This window comes from Physeter macrocephalus, chromosome 7 (assembly GCF_002837175.3).
Source record: "Physeter macrocephalus isolate SW-GA chromosome 7, ASM283717v5, whole genome shotgun sequence".
Classification (NCBI taxonomy): domain Eukaryota; kingdom Metazoa; phylum Chordata; class Mammalia; order Artiodactyla; family Physeteridae; genus Physeter; species Physeter macrocephalus.
The window spans coordinates 142508158-142533341 of record NC_041220.1 but is presented as its reverse complement, the minus strand read 5'-3'; positions in this window follow the sequence as shown (position 1 = coordinate 142533341).

Here is a 25184-nt window from a genome sequence, read left to right as displayed (position 1 = left end):
TCCAAACAGCAAATCCTTCATCGTGGGGAGTTCTACCCCGCACCTTCACCTGCAGTGGGTGTTCTGGACGTCATTACACTCCTGGGCTCACATGGTTTTTCTTGTTTCCTCTGTTAATATTCAATTCTAAGTATTCTCCATGGCACCGTACAGCACTCAAACGGCCACGGTTGCTGTAGCCGTTTCCCTGTGGTTGGACGTGAAGGCTGTTTTCTGATTCTCTCTATGACAACTGGCCCAGCGAGGGGTGGACAAGGTCATGTGCGTGTCCTCCCCTGTGTCTTTGGGATTATACGGTGACCTCCCAGAGTGGGGCTTCTGGGGCGACGTTCGTGCACGTTTTTGATGTTTACCGGCTCATATAAGTTTGCTTTTCACACTTGTTAAACCCCGATTTGTCAAGTCAGCAGTGAGGCTTGGGGATGCGGCTGTCAGCTTACCCCCCAGTGCAGGCACTGCTACTGCAGGACATTTAAATTTAATAGGTGGGCCAGGACTAGAGGGAGGCAGGGTGGACGTGGAGAGCGCTGGGCAGGCCGGGAGCCCCGCGGTCCCATCTCACCCACCCCGATGGCTATGGTCAGCTTACCCCTTTGCTCCCCAGGTCCCGCCCCAGGGAAGGGCACAGCTGTGGGAGCCCCAGCCAGACACCCTGGGGTCACCGCTGGCCCCTAGCGACCTGGTCCTGACAAGGCCCCGGGGTGCCCCCTCCCTCAGAAGCCCCTCCTCTCTATTCCCACCCATGCACCTCTCTGAGCCAGCGCCCATCACCTGGGCCTGACAGAGAGGTCTCTCCGTGCTCCCCGCCCCTGGGGGCCAGTGGGGAGCTCCTTGGACTGCATTCAGGGCCCTTCATGGCAGCCTCCACGGCCCCCCACCTTCTCCCCTTCTTGCCCCTGCAGCCCAGAACCAGTCACCTCTGGCCACTCACCAAGCCCTTGGCCAGCCTCGGCTTGGACCCTCTCTGAGACTTTCCCCTGCCTCCGCCCCCAGGGCACCCACCATAGCCCCTCCCTCTCCGCTTCACCTCAGAGGCACGTGGGGACCCTCTTTCCGGCACTGGTCGTGAGACGGCAGAGGTGGAGGGTGAGAGAAGTGGGGACTCCATCCCCAGCCTCTCCAGGTGGCGGTGACGTCAGAGCCCAGCCTGCGACCCCAGGCTCGTGTCTCCGGGCCCGTATCCGGCTGCTTCTCATCCCTGTTCCAGGCTGGACCCAGATCCCCGGAGGGGAGAGAACTTGTGTGTTGACATCAGGGGTCCCGACCCCCACTCCTGGGATCAGGCAAGCGACACAAACTGCTGGTGCCTCAGTTTCCACACCTGTAAAATGGGGCGGCCCCGCCTAGATGGCAGGGGTCCTGTGAGGGTTTGAGGAGACAGTGGGCCGGGCTCCTATGAGACGTCTAGCAGGTGGTGACCAGCTGCTGCTGTGCAGGGTCACGGCAGGAAGGACGGTGCCGTCTGGGGCTCTGGGGGCATGGAGGGCGGCCCCAGGCCCGGCAGATGCTCAGGGTGGAGCCCCGGCTAGGGCAGCTGTGCACGGGCCCTGGGCTCAGCCCGGCCTGGCGAGCGGGGCTCCAGAGAGCACACTGCACGGCTGGTCTGGGCTCTGCCCGGAGGGAGGCCCTCGTCTGAAAAAGCTGAAGGGAGCTCGATGTCGTGCCGGCCTGAGCCCGAGGCCTGAGGGCGCAGGGCTGGCATCCTGCTGGACGGGGCAGCACGGCCTCCCCCAGGCCTGCGGGAAGGGGTGGCTCTGGGGCCTGGCCCTGAGTGTATAAGCCGGGCCCGTGGCATCGGAAGTTTCTCCAAAACGGCCATTCTCTCCTGGCCTTGCAGCTGTTTTTCCTTAAAAAGAAACACACAAACCCAAACCAGAACAACCAAGTGGGGTTTCAGCGGCATGTTTGCCAGGCCGCTGGCGGGCACGTGAGCAAAGCCAAGAGCTGTGCTGGAGAAAGTGCACCTGACAGGGCCCTGCACCCACCCCTCCAGCTGCAACTGCTGTGTGGCGGGCCCAGCGCTGTCCTCCCACAATCCCGCCAGGTCCCTGGGAGGACGGAGAGGCAGCTGGGGCCTCCTGCTCAGAGCCTTTGCACAGGCTGTTGCCTCTGCCTCCAACACCATTACCTTCGCTGTCTCCCCAGCAGCTCCTCTTCCCAGCCCAACCCTCACTCAGCCTCCCCGTCTGTGTGCCCCAGCTGGCCTGCCTGCGTTCCACAGACGGCAGTCTCGCAGAAACGTGCTCTCGCGGAAGACGTGCTCTCTCGCAGAAGTCCGCGCTTTCTCGCGGAAGGCGTGCGCTCTCGCAGAAGTCCGCGCTTTCTCGCGGAAGTCCGCGCTTTCTCGCGAAAGTCCGTGATCTCTCGCGGAAGTCCGTGCTTTCTTGCGGATGTCGTGCTTTCTCGCGGAAGTCGTGCTCGCTCGCGGAAGTCGTGCTCCCTCGCAGAAGTCCGTACTTTCTCGCGGAAGTCATGCTCTCTCGCAGAAGTCGTGCTCTCTTGCGGAAGTAGCCTTTGTGGTTCCCCTCCAGGCTCCTCTAGGCTCTCATGTGAATGACAGTGTCCATTTAATACTTGCGGGACGGAGCCCTGCAGCATCGGGTACCTGCTAACTCCTGAGGCACAGAGCTGAGTGGCCAGGGCCGGGCCTCTGCAGATGCCCCTTCAAAGCTGCGTCCTGATTAGCAGGGAGGTGAGGCGTCCTTCCTGAGCCTCTGCTGATGTAAGTCACTGAGCATCCACAGGCAGGCCCACCCGACTGAGCCGCACCTCCTCCAGGGAGCCCTCCTGGGCCCCTGGGTCAGCACCCCTACTCTCTCCATCAGAACCCCAGACCCCAGCTGGCCTCCCTGCCTGCGCCTGCCCCCTCTCTGATGCTGTTGTAGGATGGAGGCACAAAGGGAGAAAGCAGAGAGCACTGCTCCTATGGCGCTGACATCCCCACGGGGAGAATTAAATTAAAGCATAAACAGTAAACAGAGCATGCCATGTGCTCTGGGGAAAGTAAAGGCGGGGCAGGGCTAGGCTTCGGGCAGCAAGGGTGGAAGCAGGGAGACAGGCAGAGGGTCCCACAGGGACCCATCGGCTGATGGTGGCTCTGAGCGAGGTGGTGGGAAAGTTCTAGGTCTGTGGGTGGCGAGGCCTTTGGGAATTGCTTGTCAGATGCTTGAGATGGTGGTAGACCGAGGGGTGACAGCCGGTCAGATGACAGTCTCCAGGAGGTAGGCCCTGAAGGAACAGATTGACTTTGAGGGTGGCCGGGAGGCAGATTCGGATGGGCCTGAGCCCAGCCATTTGTTTGTTACCTTGTGACTTGGGACAGGTGACAAGTCCTGAGTCTGCTTCCTGACAGTTCAGGAGACACACCTGCTGCTGGACAGGTGTGGGCGCATCCCCTGCGTGGGAAGCCTTCCACCTACAGGTCCGCGCTTGGTGCCGTTCCTCTGAAGGCTGGTCATCTGCCCCATCCCAGGGCACCGCTTCCTGGAGCGCCCAGGGGTCACCCTGGTCCCCCAGCCCCACCACCGTGGCCCAGCTTGCTCCTGCATGACCTCCCTGCCCCTGCCCAGTCCGGAGCCTGTGTCCCTGGACCTCGGGACCCTTCACCTGGGCATCTCCTGGTCCACACCTGCCCCACCTGGGAAGGAAGAGAGGCTGGGAGGGGTGCCCAAAGCGGGGGTGCCCATAATGGAGTGTGGTTCTGTGTCCACAGTGGCCTGGGATCCTTCCCGTGAGCTGCACCCTGGGCTGCAGCCGTCAGCAGTCCAAACTCAAGCCCAGCGTCCATTCCCAGCAACGTCCTGCATTCAGCTCTTTCTGCAGACAAAGGCAGCTCTTTGGAAACATCTCACTTAGGGGTCGGGCATCGTTTCTGACTCTGAGGACCTGGTGTCTCATCCCGCAGGTGGGCACTGGGTCCCGCAGGCCCGCCTTCCCTCATCTCTCCCCACCTGCCCTGGAGCCTGTTCCCACCCTGCTGGGACCAGCCAACTCCCGCGTGCATGCCATCCCCGAGGGGCCCCTGGTCTCCTTTCTCTCCACCGGCCCCTCACCCCTGCTCCTTCTGTCCCAGGTGATCTCAGCCTGGGGTCTCCTCCTCCCAGAAGCCTCCCCTCACCCCCACCCTCCTTCTTGCCCCTGAGCTGAACTTGGCCTGGCGCTTTTTCTTTAATATCTGTTTAAGAAACAAGTCTAGAGTGCTTGTCACGCCAGGCTCCGGTGGAAGCACCCTACAGGTAGTAAAGTATTTCATCTCCAGTTACTCTCCATTCACAGAGGAGGAAACCTGAAGCACAGAGAGGGCCGGTCGCTTGCCTAGTGTCACACAGCCAGCCGGGAGCAGAGTCAGGATGCAGATAGGCACCTGGTGCTTGCATCTGGCCGCCTGGGTCCTTGCCCGCCCACCGCCTGTCTCCCCCGTGACTGCGTCTGGCCCCCCGGAGGCTCTGGCCGGGCCTGGCTGGCCCACAGCGGAATGCGGGTTCATAACCGTGTGTGAAATGCAGATGCCCTTAGATCCGATCCTCCCCATCTTCCAGCTGAGGAAACGGCCCCAGACAGTTGGCGTCCCTTGTATGTCACCAGAGGCCATGTCCAGACCAGCCGGCAGCCCTTCTGAGCCCAGCTGGCCCGGCCCTGGGGTCAAGGCCAGTGCGTTTACTCATGGCTGGGTGAGGGGGGGTCAGTCACCCAGCTTCACTGAACCACACTCTTCTCACCCGCAGGTGACACCCCAACCTTGCATGATTGGGGTGACCATTAAGTCCTATAAACCAGGTAGCCCTGAACTTTAACCTCCCAGGTATCTGCTTGAACGCGGGTCCCGAGTGGGTAGATCTGGGGGTGCCACTGGCGAGCCCCTGTCCAACAAGCTCTCAAGTGACGCCCAGCTGCCCAACTGCGGTCACGCTCCGAGCAGCAAGGACACGGGCCCAGCACATCGAGACCCCTGAGCTGGCCCCTCACCCCCCGTGTCACTGCCCGGCACACTGCTGGGGGCAGGTTTAGGGACTGGCAGACTGAACCCTTTGTGTGGCCATGGGGCTCACAGAGACTGAGCAGAGTATTCACAGCTGTTGTCAGAACTGCAGAGTTTGCCAGCAACGTGGAGGAAACTATCCTAAAGCCCAAAGGACAGATGGGGCCTAGGAGTGTGATTCTGCACACACGCACGCATGCCCACACGTTTTGAGGGTTGGTTGTTCCCACGCTGGGGGCAGAGGGGCCAGATGTTGTATTTTTCTCAGAACACAAAGGAATCTCGGCCCTCACTCCCGCGTCCTTCAAATGGCAAAAATCCAGTGTTGGTTTTGCATCTGGAAACGGGAGGACAGAGTTCCTGGAATGGCCTGAGGGCGGCCAAGTCAGCTCGGTACGGGGGCACTGCGCCCGCGCCTGTGTGTCTCCAGATAGGATCTAAGGGGAGGCGAGACCAGGTGGGGAAGACCTGGGTTCCGCCCCGCACGGCCTGGCCGCTGTGACTTCCCCGAGCACCTCGGGGCCCTGCTGCCAAGCGCCTTCCTCCGGACCTGCAGCGGGAGGTGGACGTGCCCCGTGGAGCAGGTACCCGCCACACTGCCTGGTGGTCTCTGAGAGCCCCGTCTCCTCCAGGGAGCCCAGGGCCCTTGCCTCTCACTCGTCCTCCCTCCCCCATGTCTCTCAGGCAAGGCAGGGTCTCCATCCGCCTCCCTGGGCCAACTTCCCTCCAGCTCCAGTCTGAGCTCTCGCTTATCCACGGCTCACAGGAAATCCTTTTCTTGAGTCTCTTAAAATCACAGTTGTACGTGCGTATAATCTAAGGAGTTAAATAATTCCCAGGGCTTCTTATAAAAAAACAGCAATCCCCTACCTCCCACCCCACCCACCCCAGTTACTCTTCCCCAGAGGCGGCCACTTCCTCTTTTCTAAAAAAGTAATCCTTTTGGTATTTCTGTCTGTATTCCTAAATAACATTCTTGCATCGCTCCTTGTTTTTTCAGCTGAATCAGGATCTACTGACTTCCCCTATGGAGAAGAGGCATAAATTTTCCCTCATCCACTGCCCCTACCCCTACCACCTCCTTCTCAGCACCAGACCTGCGATGCAGAGAGCGTGGTTTCAGTTACATTCACATGATCACGTAAATGGAGCCTACGGCAGAGCCAGGTAATATACTATCATTACTTTTCCTGCCTTACCTTTTTCCCCTGTAGTTATCAATCGCTGTGTTGTTTTATCTGTTTTTTTTTTCTCCATGTGCTTATTGTTAATCCAGCTTCAGACCCTCTGCCTCTTGTCTAAATCTCCAGACCGCAGACACATTGGGTGTTCTGCATCTTCCTGGTCTGGATTTACTCCCTTGTCTTGGGAGCTTGTAGTCTGCTGGCTTTCCAACAAGAGTGCAGGGGAGAGTTCAACTGTCTGGAAAGGTCCATGCCATCCTACACTGGATCGATAGTTTGGCCGGCTGTCCCAAGGGTGTCTGTGCTGCTACAGCAGAATGCCATTGACTGGGCAGCTTAGAAACAACAGGCACTTATCTCTCACAGTTTTGGAGCCTGGAAGTCCAAGATCAAAGCGCCAGCAGACTCAGTGTCTGGTGAGACCAGCTTCCCAGTTTGTAGATGCCATCTTTTTGCTGTGTCCTCACGTGGAGGAAGGGGTGTGTGAGCTCTCTGGGGTCTCTTTTATAAGACCACTAATCCCACTCATGAGGGCTCCACCCTCGTGGCCCAATCACCTCACAGAGACCCCACCTCCCGACACCGTCGCATTGGGGGTTAGGATTTCAACCTGTGAATTTGGGGGTGGGGGACACAAACATTCAGTCTATCGCACTGGGTATAAAATTCTAATTTGAAAATCATTTTCCTACAGAAAAGGGTGCGCAGAGGCCAATTTTGCAGGAATTTCTCCATCATCTTCTAGTTGCTAGTATAACCGTCGTCAAGTCCAAAGCCATCCTGATCCCTAATACTTCATGTGTGATTTTTTGCTCTTCTATTACTTATTCAAAAATTAAAGTAATTTAAGAAAATAATTGTGAATGCTCTCATCTGGCCCTCACGCCTGCATCTTTCAAACAGGCAAAAGCAAGTCTTGGTTTTATGTATGTCCGGGGGAGCTGACTTCACGCCCCAGGTTAATCTCAGGAGTAAATCTTGGCTTTATGTTCCATCTAGTGTGGAGCCAGTGGGTACTGCGATGTGAGGTGGGGGGGTGAACCTTATTGTCACGAGTCTTAACTCCTGTGGGTCTGTGTGCTGTAGAACTGGCCGCGGGCGCTGCGTGGAGTGCCCGGCCCGCAGCGGCCCTTGGCAGGGGGAGCGTCCAGCGCCATCACCCCCTGCGCCAGGGCACCTGCATCCTCCTCCCATCCACCCGCGGGAGCACCCACCTGGCCCAGCCGCCTCTGCGTCAGCCCCCTCCCGGGTCCCCACGGCCCTTCAGGTGGCTGACTGTGTGCGTCTCTCCCAACTCGGCGTGGAGTGGGGAGCACATGAGGCCCCCGATGCTGCAGGCGACCCTCCGAGGGAGGCAGACTCTGTCCCCTCCTCCTGTCTGCCTTGGGTTTGAGTGGGATCATGTTGGGATGGGTTAGAACATGGGTTAGAAGGTTAAAATCACAGGGCCGCCCTCACGGCCATGTAAACCAAGGCTAGGGGCTTGACCCCTTGGGCCTCAGTTTCCACACCTGTAAAATGGGGAGAGGAGAGCTGTTTTGAAACTTAAAGCACTAACGAGGTATGGTTTGATAAGCACTTAGTGGCACAAGGTGGGTCCTCAGACTCACCGTCGGACTGTCTGCCAAGGAGCCAGGGGTCGTTGGTGGGCCTGACGCTTGTGATACATGCCCTTGAGGCTCCACTTAGAGAGGGTCCAGGCTTGTCCCCGGGGAGCTGGAGCCTGATGCAGACCACAGCCCCCTTGTCCCCGACCTGGAGCTGCGGCATCCTGGGAGGCGGGGGACTCCCGCCAAGAAGGGCTGGGCCGCCCGCCCCTCTGGTTCTCATTAGGACTTGTCACCTCCCTTACCCCTCCCTGTCGGGCAGTGTCATGGGCACAGTCCCCTTGGGACCGTCACAGCCCAGGTTCCGTCAGCTCACCAGGGTCAAGCCAGGGGACCTGCACCTTCCAGAAAGGAGATGGAGGAGGGCCTGACGTGGACTCGGGGTCCGTGGGCAGGCCTGGGCTGGGCCACGGGCGCTGAACCGGGTGGCCTGCGGGCCTTCCAGGCATGGGTGAGGATCGCGTCGGAAGCCTCCCTTGCAGGCAGGTCAGCGTGGCTACAGAGGATGGACCCGAGGCAGAGATGGTCAGAGGCTGGAACCCTGGAATAAGGAACCGGCCCTTTTACCCTGGGGACCCCAGGGGCCGCCGGACAATGTGCATTGCCTGGACGTGGGGTTGAGGGAGCGGGCGGTGTCCAGAATGATTTCTGTGACGGGGATGGGGCAGGTGGGGCTGGTGGGGGAGGGATCCAGGAGGTCATTGGGTACCCGGCCAGGTGCTGGAGAGAGGGCTCCCTCTGTGTCCCCCAGGCCTGCCTGGGATGCTCTGATCTTTGTCTCCTGGATCACACCTCTCGGTTCTCCATCCTCGGGATTTTCCCTTCCCTGGTGGTCCGCGGGTCCAAGTCGGCGGGGTCCTCGTGTATTGGTGCCTTTGCGGGAGTTTTGAGCAGTACTTCTGGCCCCTCCTGCCCCCTCCGTGAACACAGTTTGCCAGGAGGGCGGTTTTCCTGTGTCAGCTTCGCCCCGCATTTAGGGTGCGCTGCTGGGTGGGCACAGCACCCAGTCTCTGCTGGGCTAGGTCAGGGCCGACTTCTCCAGCACACACAGCACCCACGTACCTGAGGGCCTGACAGGCTCCTAGGGGCCCCTGGCAATGTTCTATTTTAATTTTTTTAAAAAATAGAATAAAAAGTGAAAATAATAATAAATACATAATAATGGATCACATTCCTACTTGTACCAACACAGTTGTACAATATAATTTTAATATTTTTTAATGAAGGAAGGAATCCACGAAAGCAAAAGCACTGAGCGCCCACGGAGGTCATCATACAGGTCTGGGCAGAGGAGGCACGTGGGCAAGTGGGATGCACGTGGGGTACATCCTCGTGCTTCCTCAGGACACAGGTCCTCCAACGATGACTTTCAGATTCAGAAGACGTTTACTGGGTCCATTTGGACCCTCGTGGTCACGAGGTGCAGAAACACAACTCAAAGCAGCTTCAGCCAAAGGGTGACTGATTGACTCAGTGACTGATACGTCTACGTGCACGTCAGGATTCAGGCACTGCTGGATCCAGGGCTCAGACAGTGTTGTCAGGGCCCAGGCCCCACCGTGCCTCTCAGACGGGCTCTCTTTTCTCTCAGCAGCCCCACAGCGCCAGCTCGGCTGCCCCAGTGGTGAAGACCACCCCTCCACAGCCCTGGGAGCCCCTGGTGAGCAGTGAGTAATAGTTTCTGTCTCGTGGGACAGGCACGGGGCCTGGTGCATAAATGGTGCTCAAGCAGTGCTTCAGGGGCTGCAATAGGTTGATCTCACCTGTGGGCGGGTCAGCCTGCTCCCTGCCCTCTGTTTCCTCCTGCCAACCACAGGCAAGGGGTCATCTGAGGGCAGCCGCCTTGGTTCTGGCAGCTTCTGGGCGGGAGGTGGCTGTGCGTGTCCTGAGCGGTGAGGACAGGTCCCGACGCCAGGCTGAAGTGGACGTGGCGCTCTCGTTCCCTTCCCGTGGGCGGCGGAGGCTCAGGTGTCGCGTGTGGGATGCGGTGCCTGCTAGGGAGCTGAGAGGAGGGCCGCCCACGTCTTCCTGGGGCTTGGCCTGCACGGGGTGTGCGTGTGTGTGAGCGTGGGAACCTGTGAGTCCGCCTAGTGTGAATGTGAGTTCAGCAGGGGTGTGTGTTACTTCCTGGCTGGTGACCTCCTGGCTGCCCACCACTGCAGCCCCCAGCCTTGCCCGCCTCCCCCTCTCCCAGGGCTGCAGGGGAGCCCAGGCCACCTGGCACACTCCTGGTCACCCCTCACTCCCGTTTTACACGCCTTAGTGGCTCCTGCTTTAAAACAGGAGGGGTTGGGAATTCCCTGGCGTCCAGTGGTTAGGACTTGGCGCTTCCACCGCTGGGGCACGGGTTCAATCCCTGCTTGGGGAACTAAGATCCTGCGAGCTGCGCGGCGTGGCCAAAAGAACCAAAAACCAAAAACAACAACAAAAAACGAAACAAAACCAAAAAAACACCCAGGAGGGGTTGATACCTCTGTGATCTGGTCCCCTAGGGTGCCCTGGGGAGACCGAGGCCTGTGGTCCCTCTGAGGCCTTCGGGGTCTCTCTGTCTGTGGGTCCGAGGCCGCCCAGGTTCGCCCTTGGGCCCCTTCCCCGTGCAAGTCTCCTGGCCGTGCCTGGGCCCCTCGTGTGGAGCCCAGCAGGGAGCCTTGTGCACGGCTCCTACTGGGCCGTGTGGCTGAAGCCCTGATAGCCCGCTGCTTGCATGTGACACGTGTCACCTCCTTGCTGTCCAGACATGCCAGCCGGCTGACGACTGAGTCCCCGCCCGCCCGACCCTCTCCGTGCAGGGCTGTCTGTCCACAGGACTGCGTGTGTGTCCGCGCGGTGTCTCTGGCTGTGGGTGTTTGACTGTAAACAAGTGACGCCCTCTGTCCCTGTGACCTCATCTTTCTGCTCACCTCCCTCAGTGCCCCGGGCAGGAGGCCAGCTCAGTTCTCTCTCCTGCCGCACAGGTGGGGGGTGGTCCCACGAGGGGAAGGGGCTGGGGGGTGGCCCGGTGCCCTCCACCTGGGCGCCTGCCTGGGGGAGCCAGCTTGCTGTGCCCTGAGTCTCCCCAAAGGCCTGCGCTCTGCACCGCCAGCCCCCCACTCCTGTACCCACATCATGCGGGCACCAGAGCCGGGCCCGGCACAGACACTACCTCACCCGCCCAGGGCTGCCAGCCGCGGGACCACGGCCACGGCCAGCCGGCCAGCCTGAGAGAGGGGACAAAAGTTCCTGAGTCTGCTTTGAGCTGGGTGTGGGATCTGGGGTGGGGGTGTGGGGTTCACGTCTCAGACTCGTATACCGCTACTCACATCATGAGGATGGAGGGGCCTGCAGTGCGTGCAGCGCCGGACCACTCGCCCATGGGTGGTCTCGGAGACTCTTCATAGTGACCCTGTGGGGTAGAGCCCGTACCCATTTAACAGATGAGAAAAACTGAGGTCTGAGAAGTCAGCTGACCAATTCAGGGTCTCAGAGCCGTGGGTGGAAGGGCCGGGGTGCACTTCCCTGCCTTCTGACGCCAGCAGGCCCAATGACCCCCGGAAATATGCCACCAACGAGCCTCAGGCTGAGTGGGGAGCCTGCTGGAGCCTTTCACGTGCTGAGGAGGTGACAGGTCGCTGTCTCCTGTGGTCCAGAAGTCAAGGTCGAGGCCTGAGCCCAGGGTGGGGCAGGCGAGGGGAGAGAGGCACCAGGGGCAACATTTAAGGAGGCCGAACTCTCTCTCTCTCTCTCTCTCTCTCTCTCTCTCTCTCTCTCTCTCTCTCTCGGGTGTCGGCCTGCGAGCGGCACCTCCTCCAGTGCTGCTCTGGGTGCCTCGCTTTCCTTGTCTGGCCTCCCCAGGTAGGGGTGGGCTGGGGGCCGGGAGGCATGGTTGGGGCAGCTAAGTAGGCCGAACTCTCTCTCTCTCTCTCTCTCTCTCTCTCTCTCTCTCTCTCTCTCTCTCTCGGGTGTCGGCCTGCGAGCGGCACCTCCTCCAGTGCTGCTCTGGGTGCCTCGCTTTCCTTGTCTGGCCTCCCCAGGTAGGGGTGGGCTGGGGGCCGGGAGGCATGGTTGGGGCAGCAAGGACCTGTTTAAAATGCGAGGGCAGGGGACTCCCGTGGCGGTCCAGTGGTTAAGACTCCGCGCTTCCAGTGCAGGGGGCGCGGGTTCGACCCCTGGTCGGGGAACTAAGATCCCACATGCCGCGCGGCACGGCCAAAAAAAAAAGAATGCGAGGGCCCGCCGAGGCATCCAGGACTCCAGGCTCTGATGTTCTGGAGTTGGCCCAGCCTCACGCTGCGGAGCCTGATCTCTGGCTCCAGGAGCAGTTCTCCCGGGGGGCTGTAGCGCTAAAACATTCTCAGACTTTAATTTTTAGTTAGATACAATTTATTTCTCTCTGGTTTGAAGAATAACATAGTCTCGTCAAACGTGCCACCTCCAGCCCCCTGAGAAGCAGCATGTGGTCCGTACAGCAGCCCAGCTGGCTGGGCCAGGGGCCTGAAACCCGCCCTCCCCGCCCCTCAGTCGGCAGCCCGTCTGCTCCCGGCTGGCTTCTGCGGAGACGCTGGCACCCCGGAAGGTCCTGGGTGTCTCCACCACAGGGCTCCCTCATGGACCAGCTCCGTGCAGGGTGCCGTCCTCCTGGGCCTGGCGCTCGGGAGGTGAAGGGTGAGGCCCTACCCAGGGGGCCTCGCGTGCTCATGGGTCCCTGTTCCCAGTGGCTCACGCAGGGCCGGACTAGGGTGGGTGCCCAGGGCACAGGTTAACGAGGTGCCCACTTTCGGGGGCGTGCCAGTGCAGAGGCGTGATTTGGGCATCATAGCTGCAGCCCGATGCCTGCTCGGCAGCTGGGTGACCCAGCGGCTGTGGCACCCGGAGAGGACAGAGCTGCCTCTCCTGGGTTGCCAGGCCACCTCCAGCCTGCAAGGAGTGTGGATGGGGGTGTCACCCGATGCTAGGGACCCAGCCCGGTCGGCGGTCCTGCGGCTCAGCTGCGCCTGGGCCCGGGCAGCCTCCAGGCTCCCTGGTGGGTGCCCAGGGCACAGGTTAACGAGGTGCCCACTTTCGGGGGCGTGCCAGTGCAGAGGCGTGATTTGGGCATCATAGCTGCAGCCCGATGCCTGCTCGGCAGCTGGGTGACCCAGCGGCTGTGGCACCCGGAGAGGACAGAGCTGCCTCTCCTGGGTTGCCAGGCCGCCTCCAGCCTGCAAGGAGTGTGGATGGGGGTGTCACCCGATGCTAGGGACCCAGCCAGGTCGGCGGTCCTGCGGCTCAGCTGCGCCTGGGCCCGGGCAGCCTCCAGGCTCCCTTGTCCCCCACACCCCGTGTGCCTGCCTGGCCCCTGTTCCCAGCATCCAGCCCCTGGGCCTGGCTTGCCCCTCCCCCAGGACCATCATCTAGCCTCCTGCTTCCCTGAGAAGTCACGGCCTCCCCATCTCTCCTCCCCGTCTCTCCTGGCCTCCCCAGTCCTGGCCTCCTCCCAGGCTGACACTCCATCTCCCCCCCATCTCTCCTCCCCGTCTCTCCTGGCCTCCCCGTCTCTCCTGGCCTCCCCAGTCCTGGCCTCCTCCCAGGCTGACACGCCTCCGCTTCTCCATCCGCCTCGCTTCTCCCCAGCCACTGGCCAGACTCACTGTCTTGCAGGCCTCCTGACTGTTTCCTGGTCGGGCTCGGCACAGGGGCTCCTGAGGGGCACGGGCCTCCTGGGTCCATCTCTGGGTGCCCAGCGTGCGAGAGTCCCTGACCACCCCTCCTCCCTTGGGGTATCGCTGTTCCTCCCGGGGGCCTGGGGTTTCTCTAGAACCCGACTTGGGGGCCTGCCTGGCGCCGGGGTCCTGCTCAGAGGTGGGACCCTGCTGAGCTGTCCCAGCCCTGGGGAGCGTCCGCTTGATGTGGCAGGCATCGTTCCTCCATGCGCTCGTTCCGGAGCTCTAAGTCAGGCACCCCTCTGAGGGTGGGCTGGGGAGGCTTGCCCCTCGCTCAGGCAGGATGTGATGAGAGTCTGGACCCCGAGGTCGGGGAGGCTAGGAAGGAATGGGTGAGAACCGTGAACTGATTCTGCGAAGACCAGACTGGACCAGGTTTGGTTGTTGAATTAAGCGCCAGACAGAACTAGTCTGTGCAGTTAGGAGTCAGGCTAGACGAGAGCAGGGTTCCCAAACCCGGGGTTGTGGACACCGGGGGCTGAGTAGTCCTCCATTTAGGGACCAACCTATGCAGAACAGAGTTTTGAGCAGCGTCCCTGGCCCCTGCCCACTCGATGCCAGCAGCGCCCTCTCAGTTGTGACCATCAAAAGCGTCTGCGTTCCTTGCCAGACGCGCCCCGGGGTCCACACTGCGCCAGCCGAGAGCCCCTGGACTAGAGTTTACCCGTAGGCATTCCTGGTACCGTTCTCTTTCAGACCCGGGGCTGGGTGCATGGCATGGTCACCTTGTGAAGAGTCCGCAGCTGTACCCTTATGATTAGAGCTTCTCTGTATGTACGTCATAGCCAGGAAAAGGTTCATTAACAAAGGAATCACAGGAAAGTAGGATGAAGGACGTGTCGTAATGTTTCAGGGTCTTCGTCAACAGCGAGCTCTGAGGGTGCCCACCGTGTGTAGAGTCTCAAAGAGCCCCCAGGGGAATCAATCCGAGGTGCTTTGGAACAGAAGGATCTGTGCCCTGGGGGAGTTGAGTCCCGTGCCCTCAGGCTGGTCGAGCGTCGGTGAACGGGTCTCCTGTCCTGACCCCGTGCTTTTAGGACTTTCCTGTGCTCTGAGAGCCCCGGGCCTGCCCACGGTAGGTCTGTGATCACACAGGGTGGGTGCAGCTTGCATGGTGAGAAGGACAGCTGACTGAGCGTGCATGGGCCGTTTTCTGAGCTTTCTGCTGAACTGCTTTCAAGTTTTCGTGAAGAGAAGACAAGCATTTCTTCATTATTGTTATTCTAGTTCAAAACAAGTCTGGAAACAACCTAGAGGTGCAGTAATGGGGGATGAGTAGTGCATTCTTGTGTCTCCACATATCGGAAAATTAGGCAGGAATTAGCATCTGTGCTTGAAGAAAAGCTGAACGTTACATAATATGAAGTGGGAAAGCAGGACTGAAATTTACCTACAGCGTGATCTCAACGCAACAAGATTCGGACATAGGAAAAAGACGAACATCAGAGAATAAACGGAGAGATAGTTCATGTTCGTGGACAGGAAGCCTCTATATTGTCAAGATGTCAGTTTCCCAACTTGATCTATAGATTCATAGCAACCCAGTTAAAATCTCAGCCTGTTTTTTTGTGGAGGTGAATAAAAGACTTAGAAGGACACACCAAAGTCGGCAGATACTGCCGCTGTGCCCTGACATTGCGAGTGATTTAATTTTTTTACTCGTGCTTTTCTGATTTTTCTGCCATGAGCATATGCTGCTTTTAACGTTAGAAAAGAGCAATGAAGTTATATATTTTTTAAAAGAAATAAATGCAGAGAGAAAGAAAAGTAAGCAGAGAGGGGCCGGGCAGAAGAGTTTAGCAGCAGAGCCTTTTGGAGTTAGCTGGACGGGACCCAGGAGTGTCACTGGGGCCAGCTGTCATACGTCTCCTTCCCGGTGTCTGGGCACCCCGCCCCCAGCCTGCCCCATCCAAGGGCTTTGCTGGAGAGATAGTCCCACAGTGAAATTCAACTCAGACTGGCCTGGGGTCTGGGCCTCTCTGCATTTTACATCTGCGGAGATGGAACACCTGGGAAGCATCCATTTTCTATGGTCTGGATGGGCCGAGAGGGGATTATTTCTCCAGCTGGGGTCCTTTCTTTTAAAAGGCTTTTGAAAGAGATGATGGAGCAGATACTGCCGAAAAGCCCAACTGCAGTTCCTCACGGCCAAGTCCCCTGTCCACAGAGCCTGCAGCGGAAAGGCCCCAAGGAGGCCCAAGGACTGTGAGGGCATTGCTCCTTGGACTCTGCTCTGGCTTTAAGGCCTTTCTCCAGTGCCACCTCCTCCAGGAAGCCCCCTCTGGTTTCCTGGGCCCACAATGCTCACCCCTTTGCCCGGTGTCCTAGTGTGCTTGACCTGCCCTGTCTTGGGTCACTGGGCTTTTTCTGCTTGTGGAGGAAACTAGGGAAGGGGATCAGGCTGACCCCAGTGACCCCTGACAGGGGAGTGAGGAAGTGAGTGAGGGATGGAGGGTGCATCAAGAATCACGGCTGCAGGCTCCCGGGGCTCAATCCCAGTGGGGCCCCCTGGGAGACTGTGGAGCACACCTCAAGTGGTCCCACCCAGGCATGAGGAAGCTGGCATCACCCGCAGGCGGCCATCCCTCACTGGCTGAGGGCCACTCCTGGGCGTAGCCTCCCAGGCATGTCCGTCCTGCCTGGGCACCGGCTGGCACACTCGCAGGCTGGTGCTTTGGCCTGAAATGGCGGACAGAGGCAGCCTTTGGCTGGAGTGACGGGGCCGTCAGCAGGTGGGCTGGCCTAGGGGTGGGGATGGGGCGTCACCACGCCTCCTCCCGTGTCCTGGGGCGACCACAGGACCCCAGAGGCTGCGCCCCCCACGCTAGCCCGGAGCGACATTTGATGCAAGGCAGGCTGAGGACCCAGGTTAGGCCGCCTGCCACTTCCCCCAGCCCCTCTCTCCTTGGGCCCAGAGCAGGTATCCGGAGGTTTGATGAAGAAAACAGAGCCAGGACAGTCCGTGCCAGCTCTGACCCATCCCGGGGAGGTGACAAGCTTTCATTCATCCAACAAATATTTATCAGCAGCCCCAGATCTGCCAGGCCCTGAACCTGAGGCTGTCACAGGGGCTGGTAGTAGCTCCAAGACTCAGAGTCAAAGCAGGACCCTTGATCCCTGTAAAACAGGCTCAGGCCCGGGAGGGGTGCTGAGCCTGCAGGCAGTGTGCGCGGAGCTCTCGCAGCTTGACTTTGGAATCACATTCCAGCTCCACCCGCTTTGTGCTGTGTGACCTGGGCACACCCTTAACCTCTCTGATCATGTCTCTCATCTGCAAAAGTGGGAAACAAACTCAGTTACAGGGTCATCAGAGGATTCCATGCCATCCAGACATCAAGTGCTCAGAGCACAGCCTTCCACCTGGTGAGCGGTCAGCACAGCATCACAATGGTCAGGGGCCATGAGATGGGGCTCTCCCCACCCAGAATGTGTTTCTGAGAGCAAAGCGGGCTAATGCCCACCCTTTCTAAAGAAGGAGCCAGAACCTCCCTGAAAAGGTGACTAAGGGGTGCTGGGCATACCGACCTGAGCCGTCACCCGCTTCTGGTGATGGTGATTGAGAGGGACCTGAGGGAGGGTGTTCAGGGGCGAGCTGCCCGGGGGCCGTGCGCCTCCGTGCCCAGGTGACGGGAGAGGCACGTGCGGGCCCCAAGCCGGGCGCAGGGCTTGGAGAGAACCACTTGCCAGCTGCCCGGGAGCCGTGCGCCTCCGTGCCCAGGTGACGGGAGAGGCACGTGCGGGCCCCAAGCCGGGCGCAGGGCTTGGAGAGAACCACTCGCCGGCAGAAAGGTGTCTCTCCGAGCCGCACAGAGCCGGGCGCGGCCGTGGAAAATCCGAGGGTACCAGGCGAGCAGGGAGGCGAGGGACGAGCGCCAGCCCTTGCAGAGCGGAGGGTTGAAGCCACGTTCCAGAGTGGCCTGCCCGGGAGTCCTCCTGTCAGGGCAAGTGGCCCCGGGGAGAGCAGCAGGGTGGGGTGGCCTGTGGGAAGCAGGAGCCAGGGGGTTGATCCCAGTTTTCCCGAGGGCAGCCCTGCGAGGCTCTCGTTAGCCGTGGAATAAGTGGACCAGCCAGGAGTGCACATACTTTTGCACAGACGTGTATTTTTCTGGTATGGATTTCTGGGTTGGAGCAATGAGCACTTAACCCTCTAATAGACACAGGGGCCAAACTGCCCCGCAGGAAGGTCTCCTGCCCGCGGTGGGTGTGTGGCCTGTCTCCGTACCTGGGCCCGGATGGACCTAAGTGCCTCCAAGCTCCGCTGGTACGGTAGGATGGCATCTCGTGATGGCTGTCACTTTCCATCCCCCATTCTTGGCGCCTCTGGCCCCTTCCCTTGTGCTTGCTGACATTTGTTTGTCCTCTGTGTGATGCGCCTGGCCCTGTCCTTGTGCAGGCAGGCAGGGGACACGTCCCCTCTCTGGGGGGGTATCAGCAGCGCTCACTGGGGCTCTGGTGGCGGAGGCCTTGTCCCGAGGAGCGGGGAGCCGGGACCGCAGCCCGCGGGGCCGATGCTGAGGGTGGCACAGACCAGCCCGGTACCTGGATGGTTGGCTTGCCAGAGGGTCAGAAGCGTGCAGGCAGGAGGGTGGAAGGTAACTCAGGCGCCTTGAGTCTACGGTGATTATTTAAGAACAGCACTAGGAGAACTGAGGCAGAAAACTGTCCCAGTTTTAGAAAGGCTCCATTTTCTAGACTCCAAAAGTCTGAGCCCAGATGCCTCATTTCACAGACGGGGAAACTGAGGCTTTGGGAGGGGGGAAGGGGTCATCCGGCTGACTCCCCAGGGTGGCTGGGAAGAGGCACACTTGGATCCCGTGTAAAGGCAGGAGGTAGGTGCAGAGGGAGGGCCAGGGGCTGGTACCTGCTTAACCATTGGCTCTGTGGGTAAAACAAAGACATAGCCCTGATTTGCGGGGTCTGCCACCTGTCACGTGTAAATTCTCCCACAGTGGCTGATCTTGAGCCACCAACATGATGCTGGTGAGCATTGGAGCTGGGGGGGCACACAGTCCAGCCTGGTGGGGACAACCCAGGAAGGCTTTCCCCGCCGCAGCCTCCCGGGCCCAGCTGTTCCTGCTTCAAGGAGGATCAGAGAAGCAGCTGGGCAGGCGGCACCTTAATCCACAGGTGGGCTCCTCTGGGGCCAGAGCATCTGTCCGCCCAAACGAGGGGCGCTGCCTGCGTCAGGCATCCCTCTCTGTATGTGGGCGGCTCCCCCAATGGGCAGGGTTTGTCCCAGACACTTCTGGGCCTGCCCACTGCACTGCGTGGCTGAGACCAGCCGTGACCACGCTTGGAGTTTCACAGAAAAACTTGCTGGGCCCACTTTCCTCAGAGGAGCCTCGTGGATGCCTTCTCCGCCTGCCTGTGTCCGTCCTTCCAAAACCACGAGGACAGGTATTATTATCCCCATTTTACAGGTGAGGAAACTGAGGCCCACTCAGCCAGCTCCAGGCCCCACATTAGTTCCACTGAACTAATGGCACAGATGACATAACAGCTGACCCTGCTGGGCAGTGCTCCTGTGGGAACCACCACCTACAGCTGTGCCCTGAGTGTGCGTCCTCTGGCATCTCTGAGCTGTAGTTTCTTCTGGAAAGACTGGATGAGATGCTGTGCCCTGAATACTTAGCACGGGGCTGGGTGCATGTTCATTAACACCATGGAACAAGTGTGTGGAAGCCACCATGGATGTGCTTGAGTCAGGGAATGCCTCGTGGCGAGCCTGCCTGCTGGGAGGATACTCTGCAAACTAGGGCAGGGGACTTGCTGCTCTTTGGGGAGACCAGGGAGGGGAAGGGGGAGTGTGCAGAGAGCAGGTGGAGCGGGGCAGAGTGGAAGGCGGTCCTCCAGTGAGGACTGGGGTTCCAGGGGAAGCAACCCTATTGTAGTTTGCAGGCATTTTTAAGTTGTTTGCTGTGAGGCTGTGATGTACCTTCCCTCCCTTGTTCCCCATGAAATCTTCAGTAGTCAATATTCCTCTCATATCGTTTGCAAGAGGATTCTTCTTGAGAAGTACTGAAGAAGATGGTGATCACAGTAGTGATGCTGATGATGGGGTAGTGGTGATGGTGATGGTAGTGATGGTGATGATGGTGATGATGGTGATGATGATGGTGATGGTGGTGATGATGGTGATGATGGTGGTGATGATGGTGATGGTGATGATGATGATGATGATGGTGATGGTGGTGATGATGGTGATGATGGTGATGATGATGGTGATGATGGTGATGATGGTGATGATGGTAGTGATGATGATGATGATAATGGTGATGATGATGGTGATGATGATGGTGGTGATGGTGATGATGATGGTGATGATGATGGTGATGGTGGTGATGGTGAATGATGGTGATGGTGATGATGATGATGGTGATGATTGTGATGATGGCTCCTAATACTTGGGGATACCTACTAAGTCTCAGGCACAGTTTTAATTTTATTTTACCTGATTTATCCCATTTATTCCTAATGAACCGTCTCTAAGTGTACACCATAGTGATGATGATGATGATGATGATGGTGATGGTGATGATGGTGATGATGATGATGATGGTGATGATGATGGTGGTGATGGTGATGATGATGGTGATGATGATGGTGATGGTGGTGATGGTGAATGATGGTGATGGTGATGATGATGATGGTGATGATTGTGATGATGGCTCCTAATACTTGGGGATACCTACTAAGTCTCAGGCACAGTTTTAATTTTATTTTACCTGATTTATCCCATTTATTCCTAATGAACCGTCTCTAAGTGTACACCATTATCGTTCCCAGCATGAGTTCCATGTCCCCATTGCTCCAGGTGAAAGAGCTGCTCCTGCAGGTGTAGGAGTCCAAGGGCTCCAAGGAAGGGGGTGCCTGGATATTCTGAGCCTCACAACCACCCCTATGAGGAGGGATTGCTGTTCTGCCTCCCAGGTGCAGAAACTGAGGCCCAGAGAGGGAGAGCCTGTGCCTAAGGTCACAGAGCTGGGGACTCAGAGACAAGATGAAAATTCATGTGGGCTTGACTCAGAGCTTTCACTAAGCATCTAGGCCAAGTGATAGAAAGGCAAAGAAGAAGCAGCCCTGCCTCAAGGAGCTCACAGTCTCATGGAGGAGACAGGCAGGTAAACTGACCACAGGGGAGGAACAAGAAGGCCACCTCAGCTGAGGGGTCGAAGGCTTCCTGGAGGAGGTGGCCTTTGGCCCTGGAGAGAAGGGGAGGCATGCTCAGATGGCGGCTTGGGGAGGCCAGCAGGCAGGGTCTTGTATTTGCTCTGCTCACATTCTCAGCCGGGGCTCCATCCTGAGCCCCCAAACCTGCCACTGGGCACTCAGAATGCCGGCCTCAGCAGCCATCTCTCCCAGACCTACTCTTAGACTCATTTCAGCTCTAAATGCAAACACATTGTCAAGATAGTGGCCAACTTGGATCCTGTCCACGAGCAGCCCACTCTGCGACACCAAAATAGAAAATGGCTCTATCTGTGGATGTCATGGCCTGCTGGCCAAGGCTTCTCCTTCAGCGGACAGATCCAGACAGCCCCGCCCTTGGATGACCCGGACACATCGATGCTTCCTACCCAAATACAGTATAAAAATGCTTGCAGAGACATGTTGCGGTTAACCTCATAAAAAGGCACTTCTTCCTGGGGCAGATCTCGGTGTCAGGCATATGGGAACAGGCAGACCTCAGGGAGACCGTGGATCCTACTTGCTAAAGGAGTGTGCTCGATGTAGTTTATCGTTATCACGGCTTCCCTGAGTTAGAAAGCCACTGGATGTGAGAACTGGGAGTTTTGGACGATCTCAGGAACATAGAAATCATAATGGCCCCTAGTTATTCATTGCGTTCTCACTACGGGCTGGTGCTGTACTAATAACTCACCTGAATCCTCTCTCAACCCCATGAGTTGGATACATTGCTATCCCATTTCATAAATGAGAAAATGGAGGCTCAGCCAGGAGCCTCTGTCTCCTCCCCCTCCCCCATCTCCCCCAGCAGGATCACGCCCCAGGTGCCTCTGAAGTCACCAGCTTCTTGGCTGCCTTTCCCTCCCTGTCCCAACTCCCCACTCCCTGCAGTGCTTCTGGGGGTCACCTACGCCTGAATCCATGGCTCAAGGTCAACATCCGGGGGACCTGGCCTCAGACACCTCGTGTGTAAATGCTTCGACCTTGGTGTGCCTCCAGCCCTCACCTCCTGCCAACTCTTCTTTTCAGAGAATTCCAGGATATGGTGTTTTTTCCTGCACACTTGCCCCTCAGCGACAATGACTTCTGTTATCTGACAAGACTGTCGTTACTATTTAGAACAAGCAGAAAAAGAGGTCCCAGGTGGGGATAGAAGATAAAGGTAAAGACGATGGCTGGAAGAATAGAGGGTTTGCAAAGAAGTCCTGGGGCCTCAAAGAGGCTGAGAACACGCAGGTGAGCCTGGACTTGGAACCATGGAAGGGAGCCAGGTGCGGGAGGAGGACCGGATGCAGGAAGCGGCACAGCCCAGCGGGGATGCCGCGACCCTGGGTGACTGTGGGATGGATTAACCCACAGCATGTCAAGCAGTGGAGTTGCTCAGTGTCTCAGGAATCCAGGTGGGCCTGAAGGCAGGAGTGAGAATGCTGGGTCAGGAGGTCGGGAGGAGTGAACACAGAGAGGGATGCTTCTTGCTCTCTGTGGGACCAGCAGAGCAGGTCTGGACTGGAGGGAAAGCAGGCGCCCAGGTCTCCCTGCCCCTCAGTACACTGATTCACAGACTCCCTGCCTCTCGGTACACTGTGATCTGGGTCATGACAGATCATCTAACAGATTGGTGGTCTTCATAGTTTTATTTCAGTGAACGTAAGCATATACACAGGGCCTTGTTGGCCCCTGGCTGGTGCGGCCCTGGGTCCCTGAGCTTTTCACATGCACAGTCTTTTGTCAGGAGATTTGCTCAAAGCTCAGCCCTCGCTGATGGAGAGGGGGGCCCGGGTGGCAGAGAGGAGGGCCGGATGGCACACTGTCCACGTGTATGAGCAGATTGCAGGTGGCGGGGAATCAGCTGCACCTAAGCGTGACCCCCAGAGACTCAGACATATCCATCCCAGCCCAAAGGTATGCCAGCTTTGGGGCAGGAGCCCTGGGAAAGCTGTGAGCCAAGGGGAGTTGAGAACAGAGCTGGGTCTGTTTGGAAATGGTTCATCTTCTGAACAAGGAGTTGGGGCACAGCAGGTCTGGGTGTCCACTCCGGGCTGGACACTGAGACACGTCTGTGCGTCAATGAAATAGAAAACAAATATACAATGGAAAGGGTCGAAAAGGTCAAATCTTCTTTAGAGAGTAATAAAATGTATTACCTCCTGATAAGACTAATCAGGATAAAAAGAGGGAAAGCACAAATGGTGATGTCAAGAATGAAAATGGGACATAATGGGAGAAACAGAGGCCATTAAAGAAATAAAAAGAGGAAATTATGAACAATTTTGTCAATACTTGCAAAATTTAGCTGAAATAAATACATTCCCAGAGAAACACAACTTGCCTAAGCTGACATAAGAAGAAATGGAAATTTTGAATTGTCCCTGTTACACTAAAGAGGTTGAATCCATAGTTCAGACCTTCCCAAGAAGGTTCTTGGAGAAAACTCCAAGAATAGATGTCATTACCAGAAAATTCTATCACCATTTAAGAGAGAAATAATGTCAATCTTATACAAATTTTTGCAGAGAACAGAAAAAGATTAAACACTGCCCAAGTCATTTTATGAGGTCAGAATAATCGTGATAGAAAACTCCGAAGTGAGTTTTTCCCAGAAAAAGGAAAATTATAGACCAGCTACTAATGCACACAGAAAACGCAAACAAAATGCCAGCAAAATATTTAAAAAGGATATTACACCATAATAAGATTTTGTCCAGTAGTGCAAGGTTGGTATAGCATTTTAAAATCAAGGTATTTCCGTACAGTAACAAAGCAAAGGAGGAAATCATTTTAGTAGAAGCAGAAAAGGCTTTTGTTAAAATTCAATATTCATAATTTTTATTATTATTGCAAACTAGCAATAAAAGGAAACTTTCTTAAGCTGATAAAGGTTAGTATAAAAAAACTTATAGGAAACATTATTTTTAATGGTGAAATGTGGAAATCTCTTCTTTTGAGATCAGAAACAAGATTAAGATGTCCATTATCAGTTTTTCTACATAACATTGAACTAGCGGTTTTAGCCAGTGCAACAAGGCAAGAAAAACAAGTAAAATGTATTAAGATTGAAAAGGAAGAAGCAAAACTCTCATTATTTATAGATGATGTTATTGAGTATGTAGAAAATCCAAAATACTCTCTCTATATATATTCTTAGAATTAAAAAGGTTGCTGGATATAAGACCAGTATACAAAATTATTGAAAAATAAGAAAAAAATCTTAAAAACAATCTTAAAAAATCTTAGAAAATTTTAAAAATTTTTGAAGGATACTATTTACAACATCAAATGTAAGCAATCTACACAGAAAACTATATGACATTTTTGGAGAAATTAATGGAAATTTAAATAAATGGGGGAATACCCACGTTCATGTAGTAGAAGCCTGGATATTATAAATGTCACCTCTCTCAAAGTTGATCTGTAGATCCAGTGTCATACTAATGAAATTCACAAGAGGTGGAACTTGACAAACTTATTCTAGGATATATGCAGAAAAGCAAAGAGTCAAGGACAGCTAAGCACCCTTGAAGGAAAAGAACAATGTGGATGGTTTTACTGTACTTGATAATAAAATATATCATAAAACTAAAGTGATTTTGACTGGATGGTGTTGGGACAAGGATAGAGGGGAAGATCCACAGGACAGAAGAGTCCAAAAACAGGCCAGGCATATATGGGAGCTTGGGCTCTGACAAAGGGAGAAATAGTTGCCTTTTATGGGACAATGAAATCTCCATATGTCCAGATGGAAAAGGATGGGACTTGACCTCTCCTTTGCACCACACATAAAAGTCAGTTCCAGCTGGATTATGTATCTAAGTGTAAAATGTAAAATGATAAAGCTTCAGGAAACTATCAGGAAGGTAGGGATCCTGAGGTAGGAAGATACTTTCTAAGCCAGATATAAAAAACACTGGCTAGGAAGGAAAAGATGGGTAAATTGGGCTATTAAAACAAACCCTTCTGTTCATCAAAGGATACCTTTTGGAGAGTGGCAATGCAAGCTACAGAGACAGAGAAGGTATTTTCAGCACAAAAATCCTGAAAAGAGCTCATTTCTACAGTGTATAAAAGAACCACCAAGCAATAAGAAAAGGGCTGTTCTAGAGAGTAACGGGCAAGATGTGGAACGTCCCGCACCAGAGAGCACATCTAAATGACCAGCAAGTGTTCGCAAAGCTGCCCAGGCTCCCAGGAGTCAGGGATTTGCGAACTGAAACCAAGAGCTACTGCTCCGTGGCCACAGGATGCCTCACACTCAGGGCTGTGGCTACATCAAGCGCTGGTGAGGAGCAGTGAGAACGCTCATCCACGCGGGGGGCGGGGGGGTGCAAGTTAGTAAAACCACCTCGAAAAGCTTATATTTCTACCCAAATGGGATGTACGTGCAGCCAATGACCCAGCCGCTTCGCTCCTAGAAAGGCACCCAGCACAAATGCTTACCCAGTCTCTGGAGACGCACACACATGCTCACGGCTGCGTGGAGGAGCTGGGGCACAGCCCCGAGCTGGAAACGGCCCAGGTGTCTGTCACCAGGAGACAGGTGCTCGTGGACCAG